This window comes from Simochromis diagramma, unplaced genomic scaffold (genome assembly GCF_900408965.1).
Source record: "Simochromis diagramma unplaced genomic scaffold, fSimDia1.1 OVJJ01000317.1, whole genome shotgun sequence".
Classification (NCBI taxonomy): Eukaryota; Metazoa; Chordata; class Actinopteri; order Cichliformes; family Cichlidae; genus Simochromis; species Simochromis diagramma.
In genome coordinates, this window is record NW_024386994.1 from 2,528,660 (window position 1) to 2,540,684 (window position 12,025).

At 40.9% G+C, this 12,025-nt stretch overlaps 1 protein-coding gene across 1 annotated transcript in view; it reads right to left on the bottom strand.

The window, feature by feature from the left end:
* fgf11a (fibroblast growth factor 11a) overlaps positions 1–12,025 on the bottom strand; it is a 99,189-nt gene that overhangs the window by 48,996 nt on the left and 38,168 nt on the right. The gene's annotated exons all lie outside the window — the stretch shown is intronic.

Consider the following 12,025-nt stretch of genomic DNA (forward strand, 5'->3'; position numbering starts at 1 on the left):
CGAGAACACACATACACTCTCATCAGGTGACATATATTAATGCACACGGCTACCTAAGAGGCAGGTCTTAATATTTACCCAGCGAAACAGTCAAACAGTGAAGTGTGTGTACTCGTATATGCGTGTGTGACTGTGGCCTTCAACACGATTGATGGGACCTCGGCGTTGGGTAAAAACATGCATCTTTCACAGAGAGGCTCAAGCGAGGGAGGCAAGCTGTTTAAGATGCTTTATTCCGTGTGCGTTTTTGCATTCGTGCACGAGAGGCCTCGCAGCAGCACGTCACTTCAAAAGGTGACCACTTCTAACACGCGTAGAAAAGTGTTAGAACTTCAAGGTCAGCTGTTTGAGGAATACTAAAGGAAAACATATCTATGAGAGCAGGATTATTAATTTTTTATTAGTATTTTTGTCAAAAGATTTGTTTTAGACGTGTAGTAAATTTCACTGAGGTAAAGCCTTTGTGGTATATCAGCCCGAAACACTAATCTTGTTGTAGACTAGAAGCTGTAGCTCCTTGGGTGGCCACTCAAAACTGCTTCCTGGCAAGTTAATCCCCACAGACCCACATATTAAGTTAAATGTCACCTGGTATGCTGTTGGTCTGTTGATTAATCGGTGGATATGTGTGCACTTTACTTACCTTACCATTAAATTTACTTTAACTCTCAAAGGTACTTGTTTTAGTTTGATATTGGAAAGCACTGTTTGCTAGCAGTGGTTGGTGCTGATCTCCCAAAGTGCAGGGTAGGATTAGACGGCTAAATACTAACACAAGTTACTAGATCCATCCAAAAATTCCATATCTGTTTTTCCCTCTCCGTCCTCTGAACGTTTATTGCTTTGGAAATTTAAATTCACTGGTTTTTGCAACATGACTGACAGTCGGCAAGGAACAATCTCCCTACATTTGTTTAGCCTGCTCTCAACTATGAGCTGTATTGGACCAGCTGTCGCACTACAGATAAGTTGGCATGTCTTCAGCTCTCCTCACGCGCTCTGTTTCCTGCCTTTAACTGACTCACGCATGACTGAGGGGACTTTTTCGGTCCGAAGTGCTGAGGGAGACTAAATAGTGGATCAAAAGGAATGTCGGGAATGCTGAAGTGTTTCCACAATCAACTTTTAATGAGGTGCATCAAATATAGATGAGGACAGAGAAGTATGGGGGCAGCTGGCAGTTGGTCCTCAGTTGACAGCAGGGGTATGGTGTGTGTGTGTGTGTGTGTGTGTGTGTGTGTGTGTGTGTGTGTGTGTGTGTGTGTGTGTGTGTGTGTGTGTGTGTGTGTGTTTAAGCACATGGGAAACAATGATGTAACACAAACAAACCTCCCTAATCAAAAAAAGTTGTTTTTTTATATTTCAGTAGATATTTCAGCCTGTCATAACTACTGTTTGCAGTTACAGAGCACTAAAGCGTTTTGAAGTAAGAGCTGAATAAAGAAAAGAGGCACAATCTTTTTGGTCCAATACTAATGGATTCCTAAAAAAAACAGGAAAACGTCATATTGACACAACTGACTTAGATACATCCTCTAACGCTTGGAGCATTTTGACACTTGTAGTACATCTGCGATCAAAACCAGAGTGCGACTGAAATTATTTGTTTGCTTTGTGACTCGAACATCTTTCAGGAAATCTATGAATTGAAGCTGATTACTTCTTAAATGTTCAACCCCCACTATATCTGTGAATTAGTCAAAAGACTTGTGATGTGTAATCCTTGCTTTCATGCTGACAGCGTGACACAACATGTTTGGGAGCTTTTCATTAGAGGCTCCGGCCTCAGCGGCGAGATTGAGTCGCTGTAACTACTAAAAGATAAGAGCTCATCCATCCAACGCTGGCTGACTAAACACAGAAGGTCAAACGCAGAGTGAGGTAATCTGTAATATCCTGAGTGTTAATCCCAAATTAAGCTTCAGCCCACACACCAGGCCATGTGCTGCTTAACACATCTGCTACAGGGAAGGGCAGAGCCCGGCGACAAACGGGCACGAGGTGGGAGGCTGACGCTGACCTTTTGCGTGACTCTGCCTCCGTGTGGCTATTTGGTGATGATGCTGTGTTTCAAAACATAGGAAGTGCTGCTTGGACACAAGGAGACTGCTGATGCATGTGCAGAGCAGAGATATTGTATTCACACACACGTAGAGCATCGCTTGAGCTAAAATGAGGAGAAATTGCCTTGAGTCATACCTCGGGCAGGATGTTAGTTAAACCGAGAGTTTAAATACGCACAAACACACACACACACTTAGAAACAGATCCAGAGTGATGCTGCAGAAAAAGGCGAACATTACCAACAAAGTCAAACTAAATGCAGACACATTTTTTACAATATTTAGAAATTAGGGTTTGCATTTTCTCTTTAAAATAAAATTGAAGTCACTGAAGCTGCATTTGTTTGCAGTTCAAAGATTCACCCTGATACTGAAGAAACCGTTTATGCAATCACACATTTAGTTTTTGAAACACTTCGTCTTGGATCGAGTTAAGAGTCGAAGGAGGAATGTATCATGCTCTTATAATGGCTGCACTGCATGCCTGAGGGTATTTAAAGATTACACTCAGCTGATAGCCAAGCAGCTGATTAATCAGCAAGTGGCTGTAAAGTTATTAAAGGGGACCTAGTTTCTGTCATAAATATACTGCTATAGCTCTGCATGCTCATATTAAAGATAGCTTCAAATAATGAGGTCAGTCTATGTACAAGTACTCTCAATGATTCAAAAGCTCATGCTTCAGAAAGTTTTTTCTACTTTTGGATCTGTGTGACATCAGCAAGAAGGGGTGGTTGTCTCTAACGTGGTCATTTCCACCGCAGCCCCACAACCTACAGTTCAGCCAGCAGAGAAGATCATATAAAGTTGGTTCAGACAATGAGTGAACTGAGGGCCTGCACAAAGGCCCACAAGAAGAAAACAGAAACGGAAATGAGCACAGTAAATGAGACAGACAAGTCAGCTAATAAAGACGTAACTTCAGTTCTCTGAAATAATCCTCTGACGTCAAAAGAGAAAAATGAATAATCCTGGAGCTATGATTATAAAGAGTTTAGTTTTGTTATTAAAAAAGTTTCTTTTTGTCTGTTTATGAGAACATTTTCATGTCAGTCCTCAGCTTTCTCCCTCATTTCCTGTCTCTCAGCAGAGCTCCCATCAAGCTAGGACAAAAAAAAACAAGCTTGCATCACAACTTTCATGTCCTCATTGGTGCAGTGTGCTTCATTTAACCCAGACCAAAGGAAAGATATAAAGATATGAATCATATTCCCACTGATGTTTTATAAACAAAGTTATTAAGTAATGCAGCTTTCTTGATGTAATCCTTCATCCTCGATGCCTCATCAGGACCCTCATGACTCACAGCGGATCACGCTGCTCTTCCTGTGCTTTCCACTCATGCTAAAATCACACATCTGCTATCACATAACATCGTGGTTTTCTTTTTGCTTTTAGACTGCACCACAGTAAACAAAATGACATTTGGAAATATAGTCTCAGTCCAGTTGTTTCTCACCAGGTTCCAATTGGTAGCTATCTCACCTGTCCAAACAAACCAGTCAGGTGTGAAAATGCTTTTAGTCATCTGCAAAGCTCTAAAAACGCACACTTTATAGCATCTTCTAGTCCCTTTATTCATTTCCTTTGTAATGCAGACTATCTTTTTGAATTTTTTTGTCCCCGAGGACATCTTCACAGAGCCTATACACAGCTGATTGCAGATGTTTCACGCAGGTCACAGAAATATGAAAACAAGTGGTGTGTGGGCTCTTCTTGCGTGAGCCATTGTTTGTCCTTCCTCCAGTTACAGAAAAAAGTTCTAACCTATAAAGAGCGAAGTGTGTTCAAATCAATAAAAATCATCCACAGCAGCCATTGTTGTCTTTTCACCCTTTTGCCTCTTTGTGTTGAACTCCAATGTCAGTTCCTTTCCCGTTCAGGCCAGTTTTTTAACCAATCAGCATTCAACCTAAGAACATCCCCGTTAAGCTACTACTTGGGTTTTGTAGGACTGCAAGCAAACACTTTGGCAAATCCTGCATACGGTAAGTGGTACCACTTGTCCAGGGCTCCTGGTGAGTTGAGGGCAAAGACTGAATCAAGCTTGGGTTTAACTGAAGGAGACATTTTTAAAGCTCCTACTGACATCTACTTGTTTTTGTTTTTGTTTTAATTACAACTCTGCTGAGTTTCCCTTGGATTTCTATTGTTGGCAGTGTGGAAAAGCCTCTTACAGCTAAAACAAATTCGCGCTTGTGCGGACAGCAGTCACTCTGTCCCATCAGAATGTATCCCCGGGAAAATCGCAGCATTAGTCGACAGATAACAGAGTTTGCGAATCATATCCTGCAGCGCAAGAGCATGTGGCTGTGCGTGTGTTTATACAGACGAGGATTTGTGCTCGTAATCCCACAGACATTCAACGCCAATTATGGAGTGACCTTAATAAAGAGCGGGATTAATTTCACTTATTAAGAATTTCAACCATCAAAGTCACCCTGAACCCTCCAGCTGCCCGATGCCTCGAGTCAGATGACAACTGGGCAATAGCTAGTGTTATTTTCACGGCCATTACACACTGCAATTCTTAAAGTTTGTGTGTGTTTTGACAGCTCCAACAGAATGGACTTGGCTGAAGAAGCAGAGATGGTCTGCCAAGGATCGTGTCTGTCTTTCAGTCATCAAACACACACCAGACACACACAGTAGAAATATTTCTCTCTCCTTGACTGTCTTTCCCATCTTAAGTGTCCTCACAGCAATCTACATTGGTCAATTCAAAGATTTCTTTCTAACTTTCCCCTCTTTTTCTTCTCTCTTCTTTGAGCGCTCCTTTTTTTCCTGCATCTTTGCTTTTCTCTATCTTCACTCATCTCATCCCCAAAAACTGCATGCCTAGCCTGCAGGGAAATCCTTACTTTTGCTGTTTTTAAATAGTGAAGCAGTGAGGAAAAGGGGGGACAGCACTTTATCGGCAGCAGAGAGTGCTGAATGACAGACTGTCACTCAGAGGAAGAGGAGCGGGCAGGAAGAGGAGTTAGATGTAGCAAGGCAGACATGGTGAAGAAGAAAGAGCAAGAAAGATATCTATGATTGGACCATAATGTGTTTTCATGTGTTCCCCACAGGTAGTAAGTTCACTGGGAAACACTAAAGATACTGATGTTTCATTTATCCTTCCACTGTAACTCTTTTCTTTTCCTTTAGGCACATTAAAGATTGCCAAAGCTCTTGAAGCTGATGGCACTGCGGCGAGAGCTGATGATTATACTTCCATCTGTTTGTTGAGTCGTCTTCTTACGCATTCTCTGTTCCGTCTCTGTCAGCAGCGGCACAGTCAAACTCCAGGGAGCACAGATGTGCAACATCACTTATGAAATATGGTCATTGTAGTTCATTAACTCTTGGAACAATTAAAAGAAAAACCTTCCCTGGGAGAAAATCCGCAGCTTTATGCATCACATTCAAAAAGACACACTCAAAAACCATCTATGACGAACCTACGTCTTAATGTTGCACAAGGCTTTAATTTAAGGATGAAGTTTGTTGATATGTGTTGTTGCATTGCATTATGTCATGTTATGTTATGAATGCAACAGTGGATTCATTTACCCTGCTCGAAATATAAAACCTTCATTCTATTAGATGAACTGAATGGAAAAAAATATTAAATTATCCCTGTCTTTCGTTAATAACATGCCTTTGTATCTTTTTACTGTCTTGCACAAATTATGAACTTTTAAGTTTTATTGTTAAGTGAATAAAACTTAAAGGTTCAAAATTAGTTGCTTGTACAAATAACCTAGAGTCATTTTTTCACCTGTCAAGCTAAACCTGGACAAGCGGTGGTATGTACGAGCAACAGAAAAATAGCAGTTCTAGTTGAACACTAATACCAGAAATACGGAGCCCTGCAGGGGACATGGGAGAAAAAAAAATTAAGACAGACTTTTGCGAGATCCCGAGTTTGTTTTGCAAGATCTCGCAAAAGTTGAATTCCAACAATGGCGGCAGCTACTTAGTTGTAATACTACTCTTTCTGGGTCACAAAATACACTTTTAAGATATTTTGAGGCGTGAATGTAGTTGTGTAAACGTCAGATACCTGCTCGGTTTACAAGACATCACATATTTGCAAAAGTGGTCCGACGTTTTCGGAAATCTGACACCCACTAGCTCGAAGCTAACGGGAGGTCGAGACCTACTACAGCCGGGAGGAACACCGTTTTCCCGGCACATCGTGCCTCGACCTCCCGAGCTTCGAGCTGGCGGCCTCCGAAGAATGCGGCTAAAACTTTTGCGAGATCTCGCAAAACTTTTGCGAGATCCCGAGTTTGTTTTGCAAGATCTCGCAAAAGTTTTTGCAAAAGTCCATCTTAATTTTTTTTTCTCCCATGTCCCCTGCGGGGCTCCGTACAGAAATCCTGACAGGAAGTGTGTGAATCTTTTCCACTTACTACCAATCATTTAAAGCTTTATATTTTTAATTTAGTTGCATCTTTTTATTAAGATGTGACTAAAAGTTTAGTGGGGGAAATGAACTGCATTAAAAGTAGGGGCTGTTTCTATCCATAGCCTCCAAGTGCAACTGTAAATTCGCATTGCATCTGAAACACCTACTGTAACTCAGTGAGCTGGCTGACAGATTGCTCTTTGTGCCGCGTGACAGGTGGAAACAAAAAACAGGTAATTACTCCTCGAGGCTGAGCAGCAGTGCAGCAGTAATTTACAGCTGCATGCTGTTCATGTGAAAGAGTGTCGTCTTTACCGTCCACGCTTGCTCTTGCCATTGTGTCATGCAGTGGCAAGAGTACCAGGGGCTTTTCCAGGGTTTTTGTAAATAGGGCAGCGAGGCCAAGACACAAAAATGAAGTTAGAAATTTGACGAGTTATTTGTGGACAGACTTCCTGCCTCCGTAATCATGCATTAGGAGAAAACAATGTCTCACACATCCTTTGTTTTAAGTGCACCTTTGTAAAGGAGTAAGAGACACATACATAATATCTTATCTAGTTCCATTTCACGCCTGTAATTTCTCGCCAAGACAAGTGAACCAAACCCCTCTTGCAGCCAGGGCCCTGCATCTCACATCTTCATCAGCAAACTTGGTTTGTTCGGTTCTTTCATGCCATAAATCAGTTTCTCTGTTTATCCCATCCAGTGTGCAAGGATCACTTCCTCCTATCTCTCTTCCATCATGTACAGTTCTGTGGGTACTGTAATTCAGTCCTTGGTCACCGCTACTTAACACGTCATGCTTCTGCACACTGGTCCCCGAAACACTCCTCGGCTTCTCCTCAGATAATAAGCTTGTAACTCCCCACTGACCCTAATATTGTCTTCCTCACCACTAGCATGAAAGCCTGATGCTATTAATCCATGGACATATGGATTTTACAACTGCTAGTATTTCATCTCCCAGCATTTATTGCAGCCATTGGTAAACGCTCGGCAGCAGCCGCAAAAGCAATAACACATCCTGTATTGAAATAGGAACAAGTGGAGTATGATTTTTCAAATCACAATAAAAGCCTTTTTATTTCTTTTTTTTAATGCTCCTCCAGAAAGCTGAAAAACATTCAGATGAGAAAGTGCCACACGAGTTCCTGTGTTTTCATATTCACATTAAGAGTGCTGCTAAATTGCATAAAATTAGGGGGTTCACGGTGGCCCCAGCTGACAGTGAATAATGGGGATAGAGGTGGGGAGAGCCTATATGGTAATGGCCATATTTACAAGGAGCATCAATCATCTCCAAACCGCCAGACGCCTCATCCCTCATAGGATGGAGAGCGAGAAAGGGGCGGGATGCCTTCAAAGCAAACTGTTTCTCCCTCTTTCCCCTTCAATCTCTCTCTCTTTCTCTCTCTCTCCCACTGCGGTCCAACTTCAGCTTTTAGGAAAATCAATACTGACAAAACCGATGAATTGCGATCCTGCTTAAAGTTTACCAGGCCCGCACTTAAGACATGCTGTTGGTTGTAATTAAAATTACAAAAATAACACCATTTAAAAGGAAGTAGAAAAAAAAGAAAAGAAAACCAAGAAAGCACAGTGGCTAGCTGAGAAATGGAGAAGAAGTGGGTACCCAGTAAATCTGGAGGGAAAGTAACTGCTCAGGAAGGCAAGATTAAATTAACGTGTGTGTGAAAATCTGATTCTGATGTGTCAGACTCTGTATTGCAGAGGAGAGATCAATGCCCCCACACAAACAGCAGCAGAAAGAGCTGAGGAGAACAGAATGTCAGCTGGCTCGAAAAGCTGGCCGCTATCATCATTATTAGCTCATTATTGAGCCAGTTCTCTTATTATACCTTAAGTGTGTGTCTTTTGGAAGCTGTGATATGAAGATAGACGGTTAGCGTGTGAAACTGTAATGCGTGGACTTTTTGGAGTGAGAGTGAAGCTACAATTAAGCCATGAATTTTACTTTTTCGTGTGTGAGATAGTCTTCTCATTACATTTCGGACACAAAACAAGTCAACAGACAAATCGAGCAAACACAGCATGAGAAGCTGCTTTAGAATAATATACTAAAAGCTATGGGGAATACTTCACACTATTTATAAACGGTGTAAGAACGTGTTTTTTCTTCTGACATGAGCAGAGTTGGATGACCAGTTTAGACCGATGCGTACCCTCGTGTATATGCTAGTTTTCCTACTCCTCACGCTGGCTTCAGAAAGATCACACTACTCTCCTCACAGACAATCTGCAAAACTGTGTCCTATAAATCACATTTTATTCAGAACCAGAGATGGGCAGTAACGCGTTAAAAGTTCTGCGTTACTGTAATCTGATTACTTTTTTCAAGTAACAAGTAAAGTAAGGGATTACTGTTGCAAAAAAATTAAAGTAAGCCCACTGCGTTACTAAACCATGATTTTGTTTGTGGGAGTGTCTCATGACGATGACGTACGAGCGTCTGATGTCCGAGGCAGCAACATGTAGGTCAACAATGGATAATATGGAGAGCGGGAGAGAGTACGACCATGCAGCGTTGAAAGCTTGGAAGTACTGACATTACTTTGAGTTTGATTCTTTAAAAAGTGACAAAAACATTAGCGTCCACTGTGCACTCTGCATGCTAACACTTATTTCATTTGATTCAATTTTATATGACGGATTATGCAGAATAAATAGAATTGAGCTGAAAGGTCTGTTGCTTTATTACATATTCAGGTTGTGTATCATGTTTTTAAAAAGTAACAAAGTAATAAAGAGACTCATTACTTTTGAAAATAAGTCATCAGTAAAGTATCGGGATTACTTTCTTGGAGAAGTAATCAGTAATTAGTAACTAATTACTATTTTCAAGTAACTTGACCAACATTGCTCAGGACCAGTACAGCCAAAAGAAGTCTGTTAACCCTATCTGTGGAAAATGTAATGCAGGGAGAGCATCAGCAAGACTCCAGCACAGTACAGAACAGGCATCAGGCAGTCACAGCATGAAAAGATGCACTTGGTATCGGTGGGTTGCAAAACAGCTTGCAGATCCAACTTTATGCAATCTACAGCAGCTTAAACAGTGCACCCTATATGAGATTTAACATTCTGATGCATAGAAGGTGTCGGTAGGTGTCGGTTGAGCAAGCAGCTGACGTGAGCTGGCATTAACGTCAGATGAGCCGTTGGTATTGTGGCTGAGCATGAGTGGTGGCCTGTGGTGGCTTGTATCTACTTATTTGCCAAATCAAAACATAATGAGCAAAACATGATAGCATGCAATTCTGTAAAATGGTAAAATGGTTTAATTAAGTTGTTTTCCTATATGTCCTAATAAGAATAACTGCTGCTTCTGGGGTCATATTAGATTATAAAAACACAACTGACACACTGGACAGAATATTTTAGATGTTGCAATATTTACTATGAACTAAAACCTCTCTCTACCCTTAGAAAAAGTCATTTGCTTTTGTACTTCTGAACAAATTATTAGTATGCAAGAATCATTTTGAGAAAATATGTTACACTGAACACTGGGACAGCAAATAAATTGTGCCCTCCAGGATTTTCCAATATGAATATAATGGCTATGAATGCTGGCTGTGTTCTACAGTAATTACAAAAATGATTCACTACATTGACAAAGCAACCACACCTGGACAAGCACAAATTGATCCAATGCACACAACAAGAAAAACGGTGACCAGGAACTAGGAACTACTTGAACAGAGAGCGACACAATACACACATTTATAGGGCAGAGAGAGCGAGACATTGTGGATTAATTAGAAAAGCAATGGGTGAACTTTTTCAGTCTGCACTCTAAAGCTTAATGATTTAAAGCTTAAATGAATGGCCTAATGATTAAGTCAGAGAGAGAGAGAGAGAGAGAGAGAGAGACGAGACAGAAACAAAAGCAGCTGTCTCAGAAAATGAGTGAGGCAGAGTATATGGAGAGGAAGATAAGGAAAGGGGATAAAGAACAAGATAGAAAATGGGATGAAAAGGAGAAAGAGTGGGACAAAGACGGTGGGCATAAATCAAGAAAAGAGCAAAGATGAAGGAGGAGGAAGGGGGAGGGCACTGTCTGTGCATTTGCAAAATATGCACAAAGATGTGGGGAGTACAAGAAAGGCAAACATAAAAGTTAAAGAGAAGTTAGGGGCCCAGGTGGGTGCAGAGAGGAAAACCGTCGGAAGTGAAAAGAGAAATAAAGCTACCAAATACCCAGCACTGAAACATACAACATTACCAGTAAGTCTTAGTAAGTGTTTATATGATACTTTACATTTATTTGTTATTATTCATCTCTGGTTCTTTTCCATAATGTGTCTTTTGTCTCCCCTTACCCCTAACCAGTCCCAGCAGTTCCCGTCCCTAAGCCTGATTCTGCCGGAGCTGTCTTCCTGTTAACACTGAGTTTTTCCTTCCCACTGTCGTCAAGTACTTGCTGGGTCCCTTTGGAGCCATTAGCGGGTTGTCTGATTGCTGGTGCGTTCTCTGTATTATTGTAGAGTCTTCACTTTACAATATAAAGCACTTTGAGGTGACTATTCTTATGATTTGGAGCTTTATAAAGAAAATGGAACTGAATTCAAACTAAACCGCTACATCACATTGCTTTACATGCGTAGACATTTGAAATCACCATTGATTATATTGCCAGGAAGCCTCTTCCACTGAGTAAAATTCATGTGTCAATTGTCAGTGTCTTAAAAATCCTGACTGATCAATTCTGCGATCAATGTTTGGTGAATCTGAAACTCAAAATGTTGATTAAATGGCCATTATCTGCTACGGAGAAATCCTCAGTAGATGGCCTCCGAAAATGAGTAAAATATGTTGGCTGTAGATATAACATGTTTGTTAATCCCTTTTGGATTAAAGACAAACAGCTGCATGTCCCACTGATTCATCTTAAATCCACTGCAGTGCAATGCAGAGGCAAAATTATGAAAATGTGCCACCGACAAATGTGAATGAATAAATATAGCTATAGATAGTAAACGCTAGGTAATGCTAATTAGCATGTGTGCAAAGCAAGGCAATAACCCCACGAATCAAAAGTCAAGAAGCTCAAAAGTTCTGCACTTAAATTGTTTCTAATTAGTAAGTGAAAACTTGGCAGTGGACATTAAAGCACTCCAACTACTAAAACGGGGGTTCCGGTTTTATTACCTGATCTCAAGGTCCTGTTTACAGGTTCTAAAACTAAAGTGTGAAAATCGAGTTTTAGTGCCACTGCTATTTCTGTTCTGTCCCATATTCACGAGGTGTAAATGAGCCCCAACAGCTTGGGTTTTAAGTAGGCAGTTGCAGGTCATTTAAGGTATTTTATGATTGGTTCCTTCGTTGTTGACTCTGGTTTTCAATATTTCATTTAACTAATTTGGTGCTTGTATCCCAGCATGGACACCAGGAGCAATGTGCTGTCCAGTTCAACAGCTGGAATTGTGCCTAATGCTAAGTAGATAGAAATAATGCTGGTGGTGGAGTAGTGTATGGGCTTTTAACACATCCTAATATCCTGTTCTGTTCTGGGTTGGTGTTCATAATGGGCACGTAACCT